The sequence below is a fragment of the Pseudoliparis swirei genome, chromosome 13, assembly GCF_029220125.1.
Source record: "Pseudoliparis swirei isolate HS2019 ecotype Mariana Trench chromosome 13, NWPU_hadal_v1, whole genome shotgun sequence".
Taxonomy (NCBI): domain Eukaryota; kingdom Metazoa; phylum Chordata; class Actinopteri; order Perciformes; family Liparidae; genus Pseudoliparis; species Pseudoliparis swirei.
The window spans coordinates 12,559,661-12,585,109 of NC_079400.1; the positions used below are offsets into that span (position 1 = coordinate 12,559,661).

The 25,449-nt window shown below is 45.5% G+C and overlaps 1 protein-coding gene across 3 annotated transcripts in view; it reads right to left on the reverse strand.

Annotated features, from left to right (window-relative positions):
• The window catches only part of ca10a (carbonic anhydrase Xa), a 209,728-nt gene that overhangs the window by 128,531 nt on the left and 55,748 nt on the right, over positions 1-25,449 (reverse strand). The window lies entirely within an intron of this gene.

Here is a 25,449-nt window from a genome sequence, read left to right on the forward strand (position 1 = left end):
GGAAAGAGAGAGAGGGAGGGAGGGGGGGGGGAGGAAAGGAGGATCTAATCAGCTCAAAAGAGGAGAGTCAATTCTGTGCCGGATGCCGAGCGGTGCAGCAGATGTGCAGATTTGACTTCAGAGTGCAATCCTGACTTTAATACTTTAATATCCTGACTGACACCGGGGGCCGGGGGGCCGGGGGCCCGGGGGCCAGGGGCTCGCGCGCAAGCAGGGCTCGGCGGTTTGATTCAGAGTGTTCTAGCGGCCCTCACATACCGGAGGGAACCGAGTGAAAAACACCTGAGAGTATTCACCTGGTGTCCACATCACATCCACCAGAACTGATGCTGTTATGAGGAGGGGTGTCAGAAGGAATACCTCGAGCTGGTGTTGAAGATCTAGCCTATTAGATATTTATTAATGCCGGTTTAGGCACTGAAATCTTATCAGAAATCAGCTTTATTAAGAATACATACAATACCCAGATGAAGCGATGGCGGGTGTAATGCCCTAATGGGCCATTAGTTACAGTCCTTCATAACGGGCCTCCGTGGCTCCACTCTCTAGTCGCTCCTCCTGATGAAATTAAGAGCTCAGCAACGTCGTGCAACACGCCGGCTGTCAGAGCCGACAGGAAATGATGACGGAGTGACCCACTCAGCGTTTGTTGTGGTGGGTGGGTGGGTGGGGGTGTGTGTGTGTGGGGGCTGATTTCAGACGCAGCATCTTCCTGGAGGAAGACGAGCGGAGAGACCCGAAGCCGTCTTCTGACGCATCAGCAAAGCTTTTAGAAACCGTTACTTCGGTCTGACATCGAACGGATTGGTAACGTGTGTGCCCGAATCCGCCGCCGTTAGAGACGGACGGTGATGCGTAGCCAGCAGGGGGGGGGGGGGGGGAGGGGCTCGTTCCCGCTGGACTCAAACAATCCACCGCACACAGCCACGAACATCTGGCTCTGGTCTCTCGTGGGGAAAGGTTGGATGTATTTCCCCAAACAACTGAGGCGAGTTCCTTCGCTGTGAATAACCAAAGAGCTGATTATTACGCTGATGATGCAACAGGAGAAAACCACATGGTGCTGCAGCCGGGGCTCCAGGGGCGGGAACGGACCCGATTGAAGCCGTATTTGATGACGACAGGAGGGCTGTGAGGCTTTGTGTAACGCCAGGATCCTTAAAGGGCCGCAGCGCCCGCATGGCAAATAACACATTCTGTTTGGTTCTTTTAAGCGATTCAAAAGTGAGGAAGGAAATAAAAAACTTCTCCTAGGAGCAGAGCTCAGCACCGCGAGCGACTACGAGCAATCAAAATAAAGAAGGAATGCACCGCCGCTGACTCGGCAAAGCCCCTCACGTCGCCGAGGCGCATCGTGGAACTGTGAGTGTGTGTGTGCGGCATGGATGCTGTAAGAAAATGAAGGCTGTGTGTGTGTGTGTGTGTGTGGTTCTATTTATCGTGAGCAGATTATCCGCAGTGTCATGTGATCCCGGGGGGCTGCAACAAGATACGTCAATAGAAACCCTGATCTGATATTCACTACCCACAATGCAACAGGGCTCCATCTCCCTCTCTCATGGCACATGATGAGTGGCAGGAATTGTATCTTCCTCTTCTTTTCCTTTCCTCTCTGAACAGGGAGGTCCCACGGGCTCCGGTGGGCTCTGGGGTCGTTTGCACAGTGGTTGTTGAGTGAGGGGGAAGTAAAGATCGACCGCGAGAGGTCGAACCGGCCACAGAGGCTGGAAAAGGATCAGTAAGGGACCAATATAGAGCTCAAAATCTGAAATACAATCTACTAACATCTGGCTTTTGTCTTTCGTGAGAAAAGGTCACAGTCGGCGTTTATTTGCATAAAAATGACAAATATTCCAGTAAACAAGGAAAAATGTTTGCCCTTTCTTTGGCATTGAGGTGAACACATGATCCATAAAATAACCACAGATTCTGAGTTCTTCAAATGTATGTTGGAAACATCGAGCCACAAGACTCCAGTCAGACATCCAGTCACTTCACCTGGAAACTCAATAACAACTCATCAGAAACTGTCCTCTGATCCAACCATCACCAAACTCTGGTTCGGTCAACACAAACCTTTAATTGGTTAATTAATTAGTTGTGAAAATGAACATGTACCCTCCATTAACAGAAACTGTCATTTCACTGGCTGATCATTGTAAAACACACTTCATTCAAGCTCCTGTGCCAATAATTATGAAACATTTACAACATGGAGAAGATAACGACATCTGTCACCAACAAACTGGAACAGTTTTTGTCATATCGGGAAACATTTTATTAATTAATGAATGTACAATAGAGAATAGAACACTCCCCAGTTATACTTTGTTTTCCTTTTCCTTTTTGTCTCTTTTTTCTTGTTTATCCTATTTTTTTTACACTTCTTGCTCTAAATATGTAAAAAATAAAATGAGCATCATCTAAAAATCTGCACATGCAATGTCAACTGTCATCTGACATCTGTAAATTAATATCTACTTTCAATAAATAAAGAATGAACAAAAAGAAAAAGAGACTTACAAAATAACGGGTATAGAAGAAAAACAACTAACCGCAGTAAAAAATGCCAACACACAATAGAAAAAGAGGCTTGCTAGCTTTGACTGAGGCTTTCTTCCTGCTTCTTTAGTGAAATATATATATTATATTTATATATATCTATAAATTCATATAAATATAAAAAATGGGGATGGTGACCCTCACAGGTCAGCTCTTGAACTCGATGTGAAAGCATTATATATTTATATAAATGTATATATATATGTATACATTTATATATATGTATACATTTATAAATAAATATGTATACATTTATATATATATATATGAACATAGCTCCTCTGATCGTGGCCATTCCTTTCAAATTCCTCTGGTTCCAGTGAGAAAGCTGCTCTGACTAAATGTACTCGATATTATTTCCTCTCACATTAGCGTCACAGTACATGATTTTACTTACAGATCTTGTTTGTCTTTTCTTTTTCTTATCTAACCTGTGATGTCACAGGCCGAAGAGGCACACGATCATCACTCCATCCACGACGGGAGGACAGAAACGAGAACATTCCTAAACGACCACAGCGGACCACAAACACACTAAAGCTGCAATGAGGAGCTCGGGCTCTCCTCCCTATACTTAAAGAGATGGATGCCGGCAGCGGGAGAGGGCCTTTAGAAAAATATAAAAGCACAGGTGACTTTCTCCAGGTGGCCGAGGGATAAAAAATAGCGTTGTTTAATTTTTGTGTGTGGCTTTAGAACATTTTGTGTTAGCTCCTTTGTGGCAGAGCAGGGAACAGAGCTAGAGAGCAGCGAGCTCTTTACCACTGCTTTTAATCTCAACTAAGCCCTGTACAGTAGGCACACCACTCTCGCTCCAGATCCCTTTCTAATTACACGGATCCCTCATCTTTTACTTTCTGCTCACATCTAATCCGGTTGTTTTTCCCCTCCCCCAACAACAACAACAAAAGGCTGTTTTAAGGAATTGGTAGGTCGGTGAAGTTCGATCTAGCAGGTATGAAACACACATGTGGTCCATGAATGGATTGGTCAAGGCCCTCCAAATGGGGAATGGGTGTAATCTGTGCTGACGCTCTCGGGTTTATGATGTCATTGCGACGCATTGGGAGGGAGGTGGGAGAGAAGGGAGAGGGTGTCCACACTTTTGGAAGAAATGGAAGGAACCAAAACAGATGTGTATTAAAAATGACAATCCCACACAATTAACCTTTATTGTGAAGGACTCGAGGGTGAAACCAAATGAGCGTGAAGGGGGGGAGGGGTACGGGTCAAAGTACAAGACGCCTCTCACCCAGGACACCGCTGTCCGAGTACTTCAGTTGCGTTCTTTTCCTTTTCTTTTGTCAACATTTTGTCAGCGTTTGAAGGCAAACCATCGTACATTTACACCAAAACCAAACCAGGAGACTTTGTTGTGTTTTTTTTTTTTTTTCCTTTTAACTGACACCGTTAACCGGACGTTTCAAACTGTTTGAAACAGTTTCAAACTTCTGTATTCGACTCCTCTGGTTGCAAAAATAAGTCAGATTGTATAGAAGTCGATGAGAAAATTACTCGACTTCTCTCTTTATTTATTCCCTTAGTAAACATAGCCTCCTCTGGTTGTATAGAAGTCTATGCTTCACATATTAAAGCTGCATCCTCTCTACTGACCACTAGGGGGTGACTCCTCTGGTTGTATAGAAGTCTATGATTCATGTGTCAAAGCTGCATTCTCTCTCCTGACCACCAGGGGGCGACTCCTCTGGTTGTATAGAAGTCTATATAATGACTCTACGTCTCTTGATATATTCCCTCAGTAAAGATTGTAAACATGAGTTTTTGTCTCAGTCTCTAGTTTCAAGTCTTCTTCTATACAGCATGATGTCATCATTTAGTACATTATGGTCATTTAGAGTCAGACAAACCATAAAGCAGATTATCCTTTAAGGCGAGCTTCCCTGACGTTGCTTTGTTTGTGGGTTATTGATGTGTTTATCTTAAATCTCTAACTATCTCACAGTGTTTTCCGTTCATTAAAGTTAATCCTAACATGTTGGTGTCCTAAACGTCTTACCCGTGTCCAGTCTGGACCAATTAGATGGACTAACATTGCGATCCCGAGAGCCACTAGCGTGTCCTAAAAACAACAACTTAAAGTTACCAAATAATGACGACATGTAGAATCTCAACCCTTGCAACAAACTCTACAAGACGGCGGAAAGAAATCCACTTTTAGAAAAGAACATGACGGTTCGATGAGAGGGCCACTGTCCAGCTCGCAGAGCGCAAGGAATCCCATGATGCATCAGTTAATGGAGCACTTCTCGTGGAGCGCAGAGGCTCTCAAGAGGACCCTCAAAGATCCACCGGTCTTTCATCAGCCTCTGGCCGTGTTCTCCACTGCCTGAGAAATAATTACTGAAGAGCTGAGAACACAGAGCAATATTTCTCCTGTCTCCGCTCCCCCTCCTCTCCAGCACAGCCCCCGAGGCTTGATTGCCAAATCATTTGAAGTATGATATGAATGAGGCAAGAGGAGCTGGATCTTATGCATGAATAACAAATAAGGGGTATACTGTACGTTTCATGCCTGTTCTGGTCTCCCTCCCTCCCATCGCAATAGCCCTCAGACTTGAAGATACAGATCTGCTCAAACATGTTGGAATTTGTATTACTCAAATATATATCAAAGGAAATCGAAAGGCGACTTTAAGTGAATCGAGACTTGAACGTGACGCCGTCGGTCTGCGTGAAAACGTTAGGTTTCTGAAACAGAAGTTGATCTTTGGACAAAGCCTTTGATCAGCTGATGCCTTCCACTCCGTCCAATCCATTCTCTCCTTTCCCAAGTTCTTGCCTGACTTGATGCATCATCCTCTGTTCTCCTTCATCTAGCCACTCTAGACCATTGAATTTATTCCTCTCCTACATCCCTCATCCTCATCGCCGCCTCCTCCTCCTCCGCTCCACAAACTCCTGCAGCACTTACAGAATGGGAACCCTGCTGAGAGCAGCCACCGCTCCTAGCATGAGTGGGAGATGAGAGGAAATGTTGGGCGAGAAAGAAACCACATGACAGAGGAATAAAGAAAAAGAAGAAGAAAAAGTCCCTGGAGTGGGAACCGAAATCATCGCCAGTTACAAGTGTTGAGCAGGAGATAAGCTAGTTAGCTTTATTTGTCTTGAAAGCGGTTCGAGCCTAAAGTCTCTTGGAGTTCCTTCAGCGGCGAACTAACTCTGTTGTGCGTAAATCGTGACTGTTATGTTCAAGAGGAATGGTGTCGTCACCAACCAAGTGACTTTAGCAGACATTTCAAGATAAAAAAACAAATGTGTACATGTAAATATGTGTTCCCTCTGTGGAGATATCTTATATCCTGTATACATGTTAAGATTGATAACAGTGTATGTCATATTGTAGCCGTTTATGAGAGGTCTCAACACAATGTATTAGTATATATGTCCAGCTTTGTTGTATACATGCTGATATTCTTAAATTAATTCTGTGTGACTGGACACATTCTAGTAGAACAGTTGTAGCTGGTTGACCAGTGGGGGCAACTCCTTTCTATTCGGAGATCAACGTCTTCCATGTCTGTTCTGACCAGCTCCATATATGATCAATGTCTTCCATGTCTATGTTCTGACCATGTCCATATATGATCAATGTCTTCCATGTCTATGTTCTGACCATGTCCATATTTGGACCTCCTATCCCTAAAGCTCTAACCTCCTAACCCTCTAACATCCTAATCCTAAACTTCTAACCTCCTAACCCTAAACGCTATCCCTCTAACCTCCTAACCCTAAACCTCTAACCTCCTAACCCTCTAACATCCTAACCTCCTAACTCTCTAGCCTCCTGACCCTCTAACCTCCTAACCCTCTAACATCCTAACTCTCTAACCTCCTAATCCTCTAACCTCCTAACTCTCTAACCCACCTCTAACCTCCTAACCATCTCACCTCTTAAACCCTAAACCTCTAACCTCCTAACCCCAGTGTTACTAATTTTTTTTAAACACCCACCACCTAAGACTAAAATTGCAACTGGAGGCCCTGAGACCTGCTGCAATGCGATGCTTCTTCAGCAAGAGGTTGAGGTGATATGAGTGTATGTAGTATATTCTGTGATTATTACTCTGGAAAGTGGAAAGCCACCAACGCTCCAGGGGCTAATGGTGTGAAGGAGCGGTACACGCGTGGCTCTATCACTTGATGTCGGGCTATAGGTGTCCAATTGCTTTTGTAATCACTGGAGCCCCTCTGACCTGGAAAGGTACGAGCACAAAGGGCCCGGGCTATACTTAGCCCCGCGCCTTCGCCCATCAGTCACGGCGTATTTACCCTTATTGCTGTTTACGTTGTGCTACGTGAACAAGACTGCAGAAGGCGAGTAGGAGATGGTAGAGGCAAGGGAAGGGGTGGGGTGTGGGGGGCTGCTGACCAGAGGGAAAGAAGAAAGTGTGGAAATGAAGGGACGTTGTGCAGGAGGCAGCAGAAAATAACTCCATTTCAACCTGGATAAAATACTGTCACATGACCTCATAACAAAGAAAACATAGTCGTTTCTGATTGCTCTTGAATTATCTGCAAGATGCATTTGGTCTTTAAAAACTACAACAATCACAACTACATTTCCCTTGTATACTTGCATGACAAAGTCTTGCTGCTCTAAATTTTACGTCAAATGAACCTTTTTGGAAAAAACGATCCATGGTGGCCCAAAGCAAACCAATCCCAAAAAAACTTGCTCCCATTTAGTCAAATACAGACGGTCGGTCACATCTAAATATGACAAAAACATGATAGATATTGCTCTCGGGTAAGTTTTGGCCGTGTCAGAGATGGCATTGCAGTTAACAGGAAATTAACAGTTGTCATTCAAAATAAACATTCGATGCTGGTTTACTTCGGGTTTAAACGTTAATAAGTCTAGGCAACAAAAGTACTGGATTAGTCGTATAAAAAGATTGTGGTTTGTTTTAAAATAAGTAATTTCTTTGCATATAATAAGAATGGTTGTTACATAACTTAAAGTTTCTCGGACGTCAAGTACGGAAATGACCTAAGTTACGTAACCAAACCTAGAATAAGCTAACGTATACTTGGTTTCAGATCTCCTGGGTTTAAGTCCTGTGTTTGTTTGGACGTATCATCCACTCCGACCCTCCTTCCTAAACAGACTTTCTCTCTGTTTCTATTAAATCATTTGCTGTTACGCTTGTGGAAGGAAAATCTAAAGGTTTTATATTACATGATTTAGAAATACATGTTTTATATCTAAAGGACTCATAGCTTATGATTATTAAAAACAGCGAGGTCATAAACAGGACATATATCCAGTTGTACTATAAATAAATGTGATCCAACCTCTGGTGGTCGATGGGTGTGTCGTGTACCGAGGTCCCGTGAGGGAGTGTCCTGTGGCAACAGTCAGATAGGAGATACAAGTTCATAAAGCATCAGGTTTTTGAAAGATTATTCATCATCGATCCAGAAGAAAATAAATCAGCCACAAAGCGCTATTGGATTCACCGTGGAGTCGGTTGGTCCCCCGGTAGACAGCTGGCAACGGGCCAAACATCTGGATTTAACCAGTTGGGGTAGAGGAAGCGAGGTTGCCCATTTCCTTCCTATAGTTCACAGGTCACTAACTGGCGGACCACGGTCCGGGTCCGGACCCAGAGGCCATCCCATCCGGACCCGGACCGCCAGCCAAAACAGAAGGTTATGATTTAAAACCTGACGGGGTGTTTTAATCTTTTACCGGTGCGCGCAGCTTTTGCAGTCTTTACGGTAGTGGTTTAGCGGATGCGGAAACGCACAGACCAATTGCATGCGAGTTAAGCCATCCCACGTGATACCACTCAGCCAATCAAATCTATGCATTCTCGGCGGTAAACATTACGTCTCAACAGACAGCGCTACGCAGACAGATGAGAAAGTAGAGGCAGGTTACACTTGAAAAGACGGTAGAAAGAAAAAGAAAGATAGCGATACATGTAGAAAACAAAGGGAGAGAAACGGACGACTGCGCCGGAGAAAGTTTAGAAAAAGGCGAGTGAGACAGCGAAAGGGAGAGAAACGGACAACTGCGCCGGAGAAAGTTGAGGAAAAGATGAGTGAGACAGCGAAAGGGAGAGAAACGGACAACTGCGCCGGAGAAAGTTGAGAAAAAGGCGAGTGAGACAGAGAAAGGGAGAGAAACATAAGGAACAAATGTCGCTCTCCAAAAAAAGAAAAGTTGACAGCGAAAATAGAGCATTTAATCCGGAATGGACAGACTCATTTCTGTTCATACTTCCCACAGGGAGCACAAAACCAGTGTGTCTTATATGTTCAGAAACCGTGGCACTTATTAAAAGTGGCAATGTGAAACGCCATTATGAGACAAAACATAAAGGTTTTGAACAAACATACCCACTCAAATCCGAAGTGAGATCACAGAAAATAAGTGGTCTCAGCCCAATATGAACAGTCCACCAGGATCCTGAGCCACACGTTCACTGCCCAACAACGTGCTCATGAGTGTTCCCTCAGAGTTGCTTGGATTTTGGGGCAACACAAAAAGCCATTTACTGATGGAGGGCTTGTCAAAGAATGCATGAGTGTCGTCGCTGAAACATTACTTGACGGAAAACCAAAACAAGAGCTTTGTGATAAGATAAAGCAAATACCCATGTCAGCATCATCTGCCACAAAGAAAAGTGAAATATTAACTCAGGATGTGCTAACCCAGCTAAATGAAGCCATACATAAGGCACCATGTGTAGGCTTAGCTGTGGATGAGTCCACTGACATCTGTGACAATGCTCAGCTGTTAGTGTACGTCAGGTTTTTCAACACAGACCAGAAAGCATTCTGTGAAGACCTGTTAGGTGTCACTCCCCTTCAGACCAGTACAAGAGGAGAAGATATCTACCTGGCCATTAACCCTTGTGTTGCCTTCGGGTCATTTTGACCCGAATCAATATTACACCCTCCCCCCGCCTTCGGATTAATTTGACCCCATTCAATGTTTAATGTCGGTGTTCTTTCGGTAGTCAACAAACAAACATAAAGTGCCTCACACTTAAACTTGGAAAACAATATTAATTCTAATAATTTTCTTTAGGTTTTAATTGCTGGCGTCAAATTGAACCCAAAGGGTAAAATATGTTAGTAAATATAAAGGTAACAGGAGGGTGAAACATTGAATCGGGTCAAAATGACCCATAGGCGGGGGGAGGGTGTAATATTGATTCGGGTCAAAATGACCCGAAGGCAACACAAGGGTTAAGGAGATGTTAACGAAGAGAGGAATAGAACCAACACAAGTGGTTTCAATAGCCACAGATGGAGCCCCTGCTATGATAGGGAGAGAGAAAGGAGCTGTAGCAAGACTGAAAGAGGACAATCCAGAGCTCATAGCTTACCATTGCATCATTCATCAATCTGTCCTCTGTGCCTCCCTGTCAGATGAGCATGCTGAAGTGATGAATACAATGATGAAAATGATCAATTTTCTCAGGGCATCCTCTTCCACCCAGCATCGCATGCTGAGGGAATTCCTCAGAGAAGTTGATGCCAATGCTGATGATCTTTTGCTGCACAATAATGTGAGATGCAGCTCAGCAAAGGGAGGGTCTTAGCGCTTTTGGTCCATCAGGAGGAAGTAGCATCTTTTTGGCAGAGCTAACACATCAGAAAGCAACACAGTTTTCTCTTTTTAGGAAATGATAAACAGATGGATAATGTGGCCTTTTGGTTGATATCACTGCACATCTGAATGAACTGAATTTGAGGCTACAAGGCAAGGACAATTCAATTTGTGAACTGATGACCGCTGTCCGCTCCTTTCAAAAGAAACTTGAGTTGTTCAAGGAAGACCTGCCTGAGACTGTGCACACTTCCCAGCAGTGCAGGAACAGGTTCAGGGACAGAGATGCGTCTTCTTTTGTTGACTTCATTGATAAGCTGATCGTAAACTTCAGCAACCGTTTTGACAGCTTCAGCTTTAGACAGCAGCTCACCATGTTCATTCAGAACCCATTTATCATCACTGATGTCAGGGGGTTCTCAAAGGAAGTCACACAGCACTTTAAATGGGTAAATCCTGGGCCTCTCCAGATGCAACTGGTTGATCTCCAAGCAGATGTGTCCCTGAAAGAGCAGTTTCTAAGAACTGACCCTTCCACTTTCTGGCTCCAAACGGTCCCTGAGACAGCTTTTCCAGGTCTGAGGAAAGTTGCCATATACATCTTGACCATGTTTGGCTCCACCTACAACTGCGAGGCAGCTTTCTCCACGATGAATATCATCAAAATAAATATCGTTCGAGGCTCACCAATGAGCACCTCCACATGTGCATGAGGATGGCCCTGACTCCATTCAAGCCCAGGTTTAAAGTCCTGGCAGGACAAGCTAGAGCTCAATTCTCACACTGAGCAAACAAGTGGGGGAGTGGGATGCAAGAGTGATGCTCTAAAACTGTTCAATTGTTAAGATGTGTTGAGATTTATTATCTGTAAAATTGTTTGAGACTGTGAAACAAATGGGAAATTTAAGCTTTTCCTCCCTTTATTTAATTTTTCTGAAGTTAAGCACTTTATTTGATTATTATTATTTATTATTACATGCACAATTTTCATTTTGTATTTATTTTATTTTAAAATGCAGCCCTATTTTTATTTAGTTCATGAGAACATTATACATATCTGCAGTCCAGTTCTATGTTACATGATAATAAATATTGTTAAAAAGTGTTTTAATCGTACTGAATTCATTTGATTTGAAAGGTATTGAATACATGCAGATGTTGATACAACTACCAGGCTATATATATCACACTAAATAGTTAGACATTATGATCTTCTGGACCTTTGCTTCAAGAAAATTTCTCTAACTGGACCTCTTAACATTTTAGTTGAATACCCCTGCTATAGTTGGATCTATACAGCGGCTTATTCTACCCATATGTCATATTATTATTTTGTTCTTCCTTTGGGCTAGTGGTTCAGTGATCTTTGACACAAAAACACATGTAAGGGTTACACATATTTTGGTATCAAGAAAAAGAAAAGATTTTTACCAACAATATAATATTATATTGTTTTTACCACACTGGAATCTGTCATCTGGACACCGATGAGTGTACAACTGTGCGTCTTGGAGACGCCTGTAATTGTGCGTGTTTCTGCCGTTGGCCTTGTGACTGCACTTGCAGAGCTTTCATGCTCGTTTGAGACGTAATGCTGTCGACGGCTGAGCTCGCTTTGCTGTGAGTTTGGAGCACCGCAATTATAACAAAGAGTGATGCAGCGCCTCCGTACCAGCTCTGCATCAAGGCTGAGATATTTGTGGTCAATGAGAAACCATTTTTACACTCTGAGTGCTACTTTTCTGTCTTTATTTATTTTATATCCTTGATTCTGGCGGTTTTCAAAAATCATTTTCCAAGTCTTAAAACTCATTTTGTTGCTGCAAAGAAGATCAGAGAGAGCAAAAAAGGATTGTGATTTACTGGAGGAGCTGCCGTCTCACTCTCCTGGCAGTGGGCTTTACGGAGTGAGGGGGGGGAGATCATTTCACGTTTGCGTGACTTTCCATTGATGGTTTTTCGAACAGTGCAGTCTGAAGGTGACGTGTTCAAATACACATTAGCGGGCATCAATAGATGCACTTAGTTATTAGATAGCCTCAAAAGCGTCAATGGAAACTGTTGACGGGTGATTGGACGAACCACCTATCAATCATAATTTAGCTAGAGACAATCAAAAACTAACTTTTCCAATCAAGAAAAGCCTTCGGTTTCTCTCTGATCCTGAACTGACTACTCTAACCTCACCAGGAGCCGCCATTGTTGTTCTACTACCACTCCATGATTGATCTCCCGGGGATATGGTGAGAATCCAGCTGCCAGCCGTGCAACGCAACCGCAGGCCTGAATTAGAGCCGAATAGCAGTGAAATTGGACCAAGAAACAAACAAAGATGTCATCACACAGAAGTGTCAGACTTTTTCATTTGCTCCTCTAAGCTCCCCTCAAATAGGAGGAACACTGTGTTGGTTGTACTTTGCAGTTTCCGGAGAGAAGTCTGTTTGCACTAAATTGGAGAATAAAGTGAGACTGTGAGCAGCGAGAGAGCCGCACTGCTCGAATAGACAAAGAAGATGAAATCCAAGGGAAAATAGATTAATCAGTCGGGGGATGACAAGCGTGCTAAGGAGGAATACTGCGCTGAGTTCGGGCACCGACTTCACAAGACGAGGGGAGGAGACCGTCGGTGCAGATTAGTAGTCTTTCCTCTCGGCCTTTGGCCACCTGTGTATGTCCAGCCCTGCAGAGACAACTTGAATTAACAAGGTTGTGTTTTAACCCTCAGGAGACCGAGGTCTTTTATTCCATTTTACATAATTTCTTAAATTCACCTTTTAAAAGGCACTTGCATTTGATACATACCAATGTGTTATACATCAGAACATGCAGAACAATCAGCTCTCTATATAATGAAGCACCATTGTAGTCCGATTTATTAAAGTTCTTCAAATCTCATGTGGACGAACTGTTTTGGTGATGGAGATTAGTTTACCAAAGCCGTAGGTTCAAAAAAGTGGTGGAACATATTAATATTGTTAATAGATACAAGTTATAAATCTCTAAAGCCACATTTTGTAATATAGCGTAAAATAGTTGTCTGTCACTCCACTTTCACCAAATGTTAGAAGGACTGAGATAAAATGGGACTGATACATTACTTCAAACTACAGATCAAGCATCATGGGATGTAAGCTAATTAAAATATTTACTATATCTTTTAGTCGGTTTAGAAGAACTCAAAACTGCCGTGTTTTTCCGAAGCGTAAGGTAGGTAGGTCCTTAGTGATTTGCTAAGTGTTCATTGGTTAGTTTCACACAAAATATTGCTGGACACATAATTCCACAAATTACGTTGAAGGGCGAAGCTCGACACAAACAGCACACGGCACGTGAAAGCTCTTGACTCGCAGTGTGAATCATTTCCGATCTTCGTGACTCGGAAGTAGAACGTCTAGATTACGCCGACATCCGAACCATATTTCTGTGCCTTTTTACCTCAGAGATATGGACGCAACCGTCGCGTAAACATTGTAGGATTCACCGGTGCATCCATCGACTCCAGAGGGTTAATATATTTATAAAAACTGTCTTAGTTGCAGAAACATATGTACAATATCATTTTCTTTTTAAATGATGTTTACTTATGTCTAAAACAAAACTTTATAGGGGCCCCTTTTATCTCTGTCTTGGTCTTCACTATGAACAGGAAGTAAAATGAGCGGATGTAGCTTTTGAAGTATTTTGCCTGTCGCCATCTTGGCTTTTTGCAACCGGACGTGATGTGAGTGGGCGGAGCTAAGTAAAACCAAACGCTGAATAAGAATTTTTTTTAAAAGGCATCCAAAATGTTACAAATAACTCAAAACGGGCCACGAAAGTTACCGGACAAAACCCTCGCAGCGACCTGTCAATCACAAAGTAGCCACGCCTTAAAGCTTCGGAACAAAACATAAAAAATGAACCTCATGCTGGGTTGAAAAAGTCTAAATATTTGGCCCACGTTGGACGACTCTCTCTGTGTCAGTGTAGGCCTACGTATCGCCGAAGCTCTCCGAGCCTCCTGGTTTGTTTGGAGGTGTGGGAGCTGCTGTCAGAAATGTAAAAGCACCGGTGCTCGGTTTCCAAGTGATCCCCGGGACGTTCGTCTCAAACCCAAAGTGATCACAGCACAAAGGCAGATAAAACGTGAGTAAATGAAGACAGTCGCCTAATGAGGGCGGCAGGAGGATTTAGGTGAAAGATCCGAGTGGGATAAGTGTGATACGACTTGTCGGTCATCAGAACAAACAGTGCCTCTCGTTACAAAAGGTTTTCACGCATTTGGTTGTTTTTCTCTTCTAAAATCAGCCGATGCTTCATAAAATGAAAATACAAACAATCCTCGTCACGGTCTTTTTCGCAATCCAAGGTGGATTGCCATCCTTGTGTTATTTTACCAATTACTACATGATGAGGCTGAGTTATTGCCATCTGGCACATCCAGACATCCCCCTCGCTCATGCGGCTTAGCTACAAGAATAAAGACCCTCCGCATCCTATATTAAAATACATGCACATGATCGCAATAAATAGCATTAGATAAACATGCATGATCCATGTGTGGGTGAGTGGAGTGGGTAGAGAGATGGATATATACATGAAAGAGCTTAACATAGGGTTCACACAGGAGTACATGTTTAACGGGTGGTGTAAAGGCGGATTGACTGACATCGCAACGGCACTCTGGAGCGGGAAGAGGCGGATCAAAGGGCCGACGTCCCTGGTACTGCTCTCCCTCGTCCTGTATCAGAGGCACGGGCAATGAGCAAAAACTATCTACGAGGCAAGATTCATTATTGCTAATAATGGTGTCGGGCCTGAATCGTTTTGTATAAAGTCGTATGGGCGGTTTCACAAAATTCAATTCAGTTTAATTTGTATAGCCTAGTATCACAAATTCCGAATGTGCCTCAGAGTTTCTTACAATCTGTACACATAGACATCCCTGACCTTTGACTTCACATTGGATCAAGAAAAACTCCCAAAAAATTGAAAAAAGAATGTAAGAACCCTTCAGGAGAGCAACAGAGGAGGATACCTCTCCAGGATGGACATATCCAATAGATGTCATGTGACAGGAAGGAATCATTACACAGTTACAACACATTCAATGAATATGACAGAGTGTATGAATAGTTGGTAATAGGCATGGACCACGATCCAGACCTCCTCAATCCATAAAATAGAAGGAGGTCAATGTAAATCTTTATATCGTGATCAATCCCTCCAACGTAAAGGGAGGGTCTGATGGCGCGGCTGTGTCCAGACGCCGTCGAGGTAGCTCCGCGGAGATTGTGCGCTCTTTTAGTTTTTGTGTTTATTTTTAATGTTTTCTTTGCCACAAACACATCGGCACTAACAGCATACGACCACAGCACACTTTTGGACATAAACTTTTGCGCAAAACAAGGGTTTTTGTCCACTTTTTCCATCGATCCAGCGTGGCCGGCAGAGATCGTACGAGCGAACCACATCAACAACAGTGGAGCCGCTACTACGGGGAGACGACGAAAACATCGAGGGAAACGGAGCGGAATTCGGAACAGACTGAGAGTTCAAGCCCACCGTCCACCTCTGCCCAGCATCCTTCTTGCTAACGTCCAGTCTCTGGAAAATAAGATGGATGATGTTAGGGCAAGGATCAGATTCCAACGGGACATGAGAGTCTGTGACATCGTGTGTCTGGCGGAAACATGGCTGGACCCGCTGGTGCCGGATCGAGTCATATGCCCAACCGAGTCCTTCTCTGTTTTCCGTGCAGACAGAACGGAAGAGTCTGGTAAATCTAAGGGTGGAGGGGTTTGCTTCATGACTAACAACATGTGGTGCGACCCCAAGAACATTAAGACTCTTTCTCGTTCCTGCTCGCCGAACCTGGAACATCTGACGATCTCATGCCGTCCATTCTACCTTCCCGGGAGTTCAGCTCGGTCATCACCACAGCCGTCTACATACCACCACAAGCGGACACCGGCGTAGCACTATCGGACCTACATGATGTGTTATGTCGGCATCAGAACAAGTATCCCGACGGCTGTGGTGGTGGCTGGGGACTTTAACAGGGCAAACCTAAAAAAGTCATGCCGAACTTTCACCAGCACATTACGTGTGCTACCAGAGGAAAGAACGTTGGACCACTGCTATACGCCATTCAAGAGAGGCTACAAGGCTGTCTCTCTCCCTCCGTTCGCAAATCAGACCATGCCGCCATTTTTCTGCTTCCGAGTACCGACAAAAGATCGCGCGGAAGCGGTAGTGACGAGGAACGTACGCGGTGGTCTGACCAATCAGAGGCTGAGCTACAGGGCGCTCTGCGTGTCGCCGACTGGGACATGATCCAATCCAGTTCCAGTGACGTCAGCGAGTTTGGAAGTAGCAATGAGCCTCATAGCAACGCTTAGCGGACACCATCGTCCCCACGGTAAAGTTAGGGTCTTTCCTAACCAAAAGCCGTGGGTTGATAGATCCATCCGTGAAGCTGTGAACGCCCGTACTGCTGCCTATAACTCCGGTCTTGTATCCGGCAACATGGACGAGTACAAGGCAGCGGTCTATGGACTGAGGAGGCGGTGAAGGAGGCCAAGAGGAGGTACCGAGACAGAGTGGAATCACAGATGGAGCAGCGCGACACCAGGCGCCTATGGCAGGGGCTACGGACTATCACAGACTACCAGAGCAGACCCGCGCTATGGTGAGTGCCGACGCATCCCTAGCGGACGACCTGAACTCATTTTATGCACGGTTTGAGGCTAGCAACAACAGCGCTAGCTCGCTGCTAACAACAACACCGTTAAGCGTAGCGGTGAGTTCTACCGCTGGGGATGAACACACACTCTCTGTGACCGAGCACAGTGTGAGGAGGGCTCTGTTGAGGTGAACACCAGGAAAGCTGCAGGTCCAGATGGCATATCTGGGCGAGTACTGAAGACCTGTGCTAATCAGCTAGCTCCAGTGTTCACCACAATATTCAACCTCTCCTGGCTGAGTCCGTGGTCCCCGCCTGCTTCAAGAGATCCACTATTGTCCCTGTGCCCAAGAATGCTTCTCCAGCATGTATGAATGACTACCGACCGGTGGCCCTCACCTCGGTGGTCATGAAATGCTGAGAGGCTGATAAAGGACTACATCTGCGCCTTCCTCCCTTCCTCCATGGACCCGCTGCAGTTTGCTTATCGCCCAAACAGATCCACAGATGATGCTGTCTCCCAGGTACTGCACACCACACTCTCTCATCTGGACAGCCAGAGGGGGCTATGTGAGACTGCTGTTCATTGATTATAGTTCAGCTTTCAACACCATAGTCCCTCCAGACTGGCGGCAAGCTGATTGAGCTGGGACTGAACACCCCCTGTGTGCTTGGATCCTGGACTTCCTGACCGCCAGGCCACAGGTGGTCAGGGTGGGCAGACACACCTCCAAATCCCTCACCCTGAACACAGGATCCCCCAGGGTTGCGTCCTCAGCCCCTACTGTACTCCTGTACACACATGACTGTGTGGCCAGGTTCAGCTCAACACCATCATCAAGTTTGCGGATGACACAGTGGTGGTGGGCCTGATCTCCGACAACGACGAGAAGGCCTACCTGGAGGAAGTTGCTGATCTGTCACTCTGGTGCCAGGACAACAGCCTCATCATGAATGTCACCAAAACTAAGGAGCTGATTGTGGACTTTAGGAGGGTACAACAACAGAGGACGTACTCACCACTGGGGATTAACGGGACTACTGTGGAGAGGGTGAGCGGGTATAAATACCTGGGAGTCCACATCACCGAGGATCTGACATGGTCAACGAACACAGACACTCTGGTGAGAAAGGCAAGGCAGCGCCTCTACCACCTCAGGCAGCTGAGGAAATGTAAAGTTTCCCAGAGGATCCTTCAGTCCTTCTACTCTGGAGCTGTAGAGAGCGTCCTGACAGGAAGCATCACAGCCTGGTTTGGCAACTGCTCCGCTCAGGACAGGAAGGCTCTGCAGAGAGTAGTGCGTTCGGCTGAACGCACTATTGGAACTACACTCCCACCCTGCAGGACTTGTACACCAGGAGGTGCAGAACCAGAGCCGGCAGGATCATGAAGGATCCTCACCACCCCAACAACAGACTGTTTCAGCTGCTGTGGTCAGGCAGGCGCCTCCGTAGTCACGCTGCAAGAACAGAGAGACTGAGACGGAGTTTCTTTCCTCAGGCCATCAGGATTGTGAACTCCGACCTCACCAGGACCCCCACATAGACCCACACAACTGCCCCTCTTAGGCACACACACACACACACACACACACTTACTGTAAATATTGTGTTGTTTTTTATTGTAAATAGTGTGTACTTGTTGCCCTTGCACATTCCTGCTGAGCATTGCCACTTTCATTTCACTGCACACCCTGTGTGTGTATGTGACAAATAAAACATCTTGAATCTTGAATCTTGAAGAAGAAAGAAGAGCCACCAACTGTAACTGGCAGCTATAAGTTGAAGTTTAATAAAAGAAACATACCATGCGCAGAGCTGCCAACTTTTCAAAAAACCTTGGATTGAGATTTTGTCGGGGGTGACCAACATTTTGCCGCGCACGCAGCCACACACGTTGGTGGCTCAAATATCAGGAAATTTGAATTAATGTGGCGTTGTACCCATCTTGTCCCCATGTTGTCCCCATATTGTCCCCATGTTGTACCCATGTTGTCCCCATGTTGTACCCATGTTGTCCCCATGTTGTACCCATATTGTCCCCATGTTGTCCCCATGTTGTCCCTATGTTGTACCCATGTTGTCCCCATGTTGTCCCCATGTTGTACCCATGTTGTCCCCATGTTGTACCCATGTTGTCCCCATGTTGTACCCTGCATTCTGGACTGGCAAAGGTCTTTTACGAGGCATCTTTGCTACCTTAAAGAATTTAAATGTTTTTTAATAACTCTACTCTCATTTACAAAAACATGCCTAATTCTATTGCACAAATGTCCTGTCTTTATGTTAAATTCTTTATAATACATCTTAGGCTACTTGTTCAAAGTGCTGTTTTGAAAATTTTTGAGAGGGTCCTTTTCCTAGGCCTGTAAATAAAGTGATAAATGCTTTGTGGGCAGCTTTAATAAACAATGCTCTGATGTTTTAAGCATGCAGTATACCAAGAGGTTAACAAGGTGCTCTCCTGCTGCTTGTTATGACAGCTGAGTTTACATCACCACACAAAATCACACGCACAAACACAACGAATTATTTCAAGATTTAAAGTTTAAGAGAGTGAGAACTTAATTGAACCACATGTCATTAACAGGGCTCTCAAGTTTTGAAGACAGGCAAGAGTGACATATCTATCCAGGATGCTTTATTTTCATTGATTGCTGGATGAAATCTTACCCAGATACAACAGATAATTTTTTTTCTGATTGGCTATTGTGTAGCCCATTTCTTCTTTTTGATTGGCTGATAAGTGGCACCTCACAGCAGAACTCCAGGGGAGCGCTTGATTCCTCCACGGTGAGGGCAGCGCGGCCAGCTCATGTTTGCGCGCTGCGGCACATTAAAACATTAAATAGCCGAGAGTTTTTCAGCGTGAGAAATACGATGTGTGGCGGGAGTGCGTGACGTAAGACCGAAATGCGTGAGTGTCCCGCTCAATGCGTGACACTTGCGAGCCCTGCATTAACACACCGTAGTCTCTGCTCATTGTGTCTGTTTGAAAATCTTCTTCTGTTGCTAACTTCGGGACTCTTTGGGGTAAATAGGATGTCTCTGCAGCGAATAGGTTTATAGATAAGCTCCTGAGCGCCATCTATCGTCGCGGAGTTTGAAAAGAAACCAACGCGCCTCGGCCCAAAATCAGAATTTCTTTTGCTGTGAGAAATTGGTTGTGTGGCGTGAGAGCGTGTGTCACACGGCGAAACCGTGAGAGTTGGTAGCTCTGCATGCGTGCAGACGCATACGCTGTGGTTCAGACCATCGGCAGAGCGAACGTGCCATGAATAAAGATGAGTATGGAAAACGGGTCGTCTCACGAGGTTGTGAATGATGTATGAGTCCAGCTGTCGGGCTTCCTGGTTGATCAGCGGTGATGGGCTACTTCATAATAGTCCTAACTGTGTGCTAAATGCTTCATGTCGGCCGGGGTCGGACTGGGAACTAACTTCCTCCCGAGCTACGGTCTGTCTGGACCACCCTGGTGAAGCAAGCTGGACTGTGTGTGTGTGTCTTTGGGCAATATCAATAATACATGTGTAATCTTAATTATTACAGTTCTGTTTCTATTAGACCTTTTCTGGGGGTGAGGGTGTTCTGGAATGTAGGGTTCCCGATTAAAGTTCCGGTTAACCACAGTTTTCTTTTAGTGTGAACAAAATGTGGGCCACAGCATTTTCCATAATCCACGAGTAGAACAAGTAATTGAAAAGAAGATTAAATCATTTGTAAAATCCACAACCAATCATCCAGAAGTTCGTTGGCGTCTGGCCTTTCAAAAACTGTATTTTCACTGACATTTAAAAAAACTAACAAGGATTCATTGAGAAAAGGTCATTGAATGAAAAAGAATTCTGACTCACTTCATTATAATTTTGATTTTTGTAAAAAAAAAAAAAGGTTTTACATTCCATGCTTCATCTGATATGCTTTTGAAGAAGAAGAAGAAGCGACTTTTAAGCCCCTCCCCCTCAAGCCCCTCCCCACAGTAATATGCTCATCCATATTCATAAGTGGTGTAACGGTTGATCCGTGAGTGGTATGGATCGCCTCTTCCCAGATTGATTACACAGTTTAATGTTTAAAGTTTGAATGACAATCTTTATTCGCCAATATTTATTAAAATATGAGATCAGGACATTTATGGATGTCTTGTCGCCAATCTGTCATGATTATCATGCGTTCAGGCTCGCTACAGAGAAAATTAATATTCGACAAAGGTACATTCTACCGTTATCGAGATGTGTTAGAATGACATGTAATCTCGTAAAATTTAGGCCACGTTTACACATAGCCGGGTATTTACAGAAACGAAGATTTCTGCCCCTCCGTTTTCAAAAATAACGTCGTACACACAAGGTCGTTTTCAAAAAGTTTCTGTTTATATGAACCGCATAAATACGCCCCGGGCGTCATAACTATGCCAAACCTGTAGTCGGCAGTGTAACGAGAAGGATAAAGACATGCAAACCAATCAGAATTCTCAAGACTCGAGACATCCGAGGAGTATCCTCATGTCAAGGAGGAAATAACTCGGGCGCACCTGACAACGAAAATGAAGGCAGTCGACACTGGATGTCTGTCGGTGGATGTCTATCGGTGGATGTCTATCGGTGGATGTCTGTCGGTGGATGTCTATCGGTGGATGTCTATCGGTGGATGTCTATCGGTGGATATCTATCGGTGGATGTCTGTCGGTGGATGTCTATCGGTGGATATCTATCGGTGGATGTCTATCGGTGGATGTCTGTCGGTGGATGTCTGTCGGTGGATGTCTATCGGTGGATGTCTGTCGGTGGATGTCTATCGGTGGATGTCTATCGGTGGATCTGTTAGATGTCTATCGGTGTTTGTCTGTCGGTGGATGTCTGTCGGTGGATGTCTATCGGTGGATGTCTATCGGTGGATGTCTGTCGGTGGATGTCTATCGGTGTTTGTCTGTCGGTGGATGTCTGTCGGTGGATGTCTATCGGTGGATGTCTATCGGTGGATATCTATCGGTAGATGTCTATCGGATGTCTATCGTGGATGTCTGTCGGTGGATGTCTATCGGTGGATGTCTGTCGGTGGATGTCTGTCGGTGGATGTCTATCGGTGGATGTCTATCGGTGGATGTCTATCGGTGGATGTCTATCGGTGGATGTCTATCGGTGATGTCTATCGGTGGATGTCTATCGGGGATGTCTGTCGGTGGATGTCTATATATCGGGGATGTCTGTCGGTAGATGTCTATCGTGATGTCTATCGTGGATGTCTATCGTGATGTCTGTCGGTGGATGTCTATCGGGATGTCTATCGGTGGATGTCTGTCGGTGATGTCTATCGGTGGATGTCTATCGGTGATGTCTGTCGGTGGATGTCTATCGGTGATGTCTATCGGTGGATGTCTATCGTGATATCTATCGGTGGATGTCTATCGGTGGATGTCTGTCGGTGGATGTCTGTCGGTGATGTCTATCGGTGATGTCTATCGTGGATGTCTGTCGTGGATGTCTATCGTGGATGTCTATCGGGATGTCTGTCGGTGGATGTCTATCGGTGGATGTCTATCGTGGATGTCTATCGGTGGATGTCTATCGGTGAATGTCTATCGGTGGATGTCTGTCGGTGGATGTCTATCGGTGGATGTCTATCGGTGGATGTCTATCGGTGGATGTCTATCGGTGGATGTCTATCGGTGGATGTCTGTCGGTGGATGTCTGTCGGTGGATGTCTATCGGTGGATGTCTATCGGTGGATGTCTATCGGTGGATGTCTATCGGTGATGTCTATCGGTGGATGTCTATCGGTGGATGTCTATCGGTGATGTCTCGTGGATGTCTATCGGTGGATGTCTATCGGTGGATGTCTGTCGTGATGTCTATCGGTGGATGTCTATCGGTGGATGTCTATCGGTGGATGTCTATCGGTGAATGTCTGTCGGTGGATGTCTATCGGTGGATGTCTATCGGTGGATGTCTTTCGGTGGATGTCTATCGGTGGATGTCTGTCGGTGGATGTCTATCGGTGGATGTCTATCGGTGAATGTCTATCGGTGGATGTCTGTCGGTGGATGTCTATCGGTGGATGTCTATCGGTGGATGTCTGTCGGTGGATGTCTATCGGTGGATGTCTGTCGGTGGATGTCTGTCGTGGATATCTATCGGTGATGTCTATCGGTGGATGTCTGTCGGTGATGTCTATCGGTGGATGTCTGTCGGTGATGTCTATCGGTGATGTCTATCGGTGGATGTCTGTCAGTGATGTCTATCGGTGGATGTCTATCGGTGGATGTCTGTCGGTGGATGTCTGTCAGTGGATGTCTATCGGTGGATGTCTATCGGTGGATGTCTGTCGGTGGATGTCTATCGGTGGATGTCTATCGGTGGATGTCTGTCGGTGGATGTCTGTCGGTGGATGTCTATCGGTGGATGTCTATCGGTGGATGTCTATCGGTGGATGTCTATCGGTGGATGTCTGTCGGTGGATGTCTGTCGGTGGATGTCTATCGGTGGATGTCTATCGGTGGATGTCTGTCGGTGGATGTCTGTCGGTGGATGTCTATCGGTGGATGTCTATCGGTGGATGTCTATCGGTGGATGTCTATCGGTGGATGTCTGTCGGTGGATGTCTATCGGTGGATGTCTATCGGTGGATGTCTGTCGGTGGATGTCTATCGGTGGATGTCTGTCGGTGGATGTCTGTCGGTGGATGTCTGTCGGTGGATGTCTATCGGTGGATGTCTATCGGTGGATGTCTATCGGTGGATGTCTATCGGTGGATGTCTATCGGTGGATGTCTATCGGTGGATGTCTATCGGTGGATGTCTATCGGTGGATGTCTATCGGTGGATGTCTGTCGGTGGATGTCTATCGGTGGATGTCTATCGGTGGATGTCTATCGGTGGATATCTATCGGTGGATGTCTATCGGTGGATGTCTATCGGTGGATGTCTATCGGTGGATGTCTATCGGTGGATGTCTGTCGGTGGATGTCTATCGGTGGATGTCTGTCGGTGGATGTCTGTCGGTGGATGTCTATCGGTGTTTGTCTGTCGGTGGATGTCTGTCGGTGGATGTCTATCGGTGGATGTCTGTCGGTGGATGTCTTTCGGTGGATATCTATCGGTGGATATCTGTCGGTGGATGTCTATCGGTGGATGTCTGTCGGTGGATGTCTGTCGGTGGATGTCTATCGGTGGATGTCTATCGGTGGATGTCTGTCGGTGGATATCTATCGGTGGATATCTGTCGGTGGATGTCTATCAGTGGATGTCTGTCGGTGGATGTCTGTCGGTGGATATCTATCGGTGGATGTCTGTCGGTGGATGTCTGTCGGTGGATGTCTATCGCTGGATGTCTGTCGGTGGATGTCTATCGGTGGATGTCTGTCGGTGGATGTCTGTCGGTGGATGTCTATCGGTGGATGTCTGTCGGTGGATGTCTATCGGTGGATGTCTGTCGGTGGATCTCTGTCGGTGGATGTCTATCGGTGGATGTCTGTCGGTGGATGTCTGTCGGTGGATGTCTATCGGTGGATGTCTATCTGTGGATATTTATCGGTGGATGTCTATCAGTGGATGTCTGTCGGTGGATGTCTGTCGGTGGATGTCTGTCGGTGGATGTCTATCGGCAGTGTTGTGCACGAACGCGTTCAATGAACGATCGTTCATGAACGCGCTCTTTTTTTGCCCGAACGGGAACTGAACGTTTCATTTTACCGATTGATGAACGTTTAGAGAACGCGTTCGTTCTGGTGCTCTTGAACGCCGCTCATTCATAGTTCATATTCGTTCACGAGGTTGCCAGATTTTCTCAGAACCCCCCAGGCGAAAACCAGTTAAAACTCACCGTAAACACGTCTGAAAATGTAGGATGAAAACAACCCAAACTGGCCACCCACTCTCATACCTGTCGCACTAACAAATACGTCATCAAATCGCGTCACATAGATGGAGTTAGCACGGATGAAAATGGATGAAGACAGCGCCTGACGCTTACGCCTATTTAAAAGACTTTTATACAAAAATCGGAACTGACCCAGACAACAAAACTTAACGTTTGCTTGTAACCAATGCCCGCCTAGTTTACAGAAGAGAGTGAGGACATCGACGTCACCCACAGCAAACCTCAAGCGGCACATTGAGCTAAAGCACCCGGCTAGCCTAGCAAGGTACGTGCGTGTTTATAAAAAAAACACAACAGCAACTGCGAGCCAGAGCAGTTCTAATGTCCCCACACAGATGGCATTAACCGCATTCAGTAGCGGCTCCGGTTTCTGTGTCACCCAACCGCAGCTGGACAACTTGGTGATGCAGTATATTATCGGAGACCTGCAGCCTTTGAGCAAAGTTGAGCGGCCAGCTTTCATCAACTTAATTAAGGGGTTGCAGCCATCCAAAAAGGTGCCATCAAGAAAAAAAGTACAGACACTGCAGCGTGTTTATAAAAAAAACACAACAGCAACTGCGAGCCAGAGCAGTTCTAATGTCCCCACACAGATGGCATTAACCGCATTCAGTAGCGGCTCCGGTTTCTGTGTCACCCAACCGCAGCTGGACAACTTGGTGATGCAGTATATTATCGGAGACCTGCAGCCTTTGAGCAAAGTTGAGCGGCCAGCTTTCATCAACTTAATTAAGGGGTTGCAGCCATCCAAAAAGGTGCCA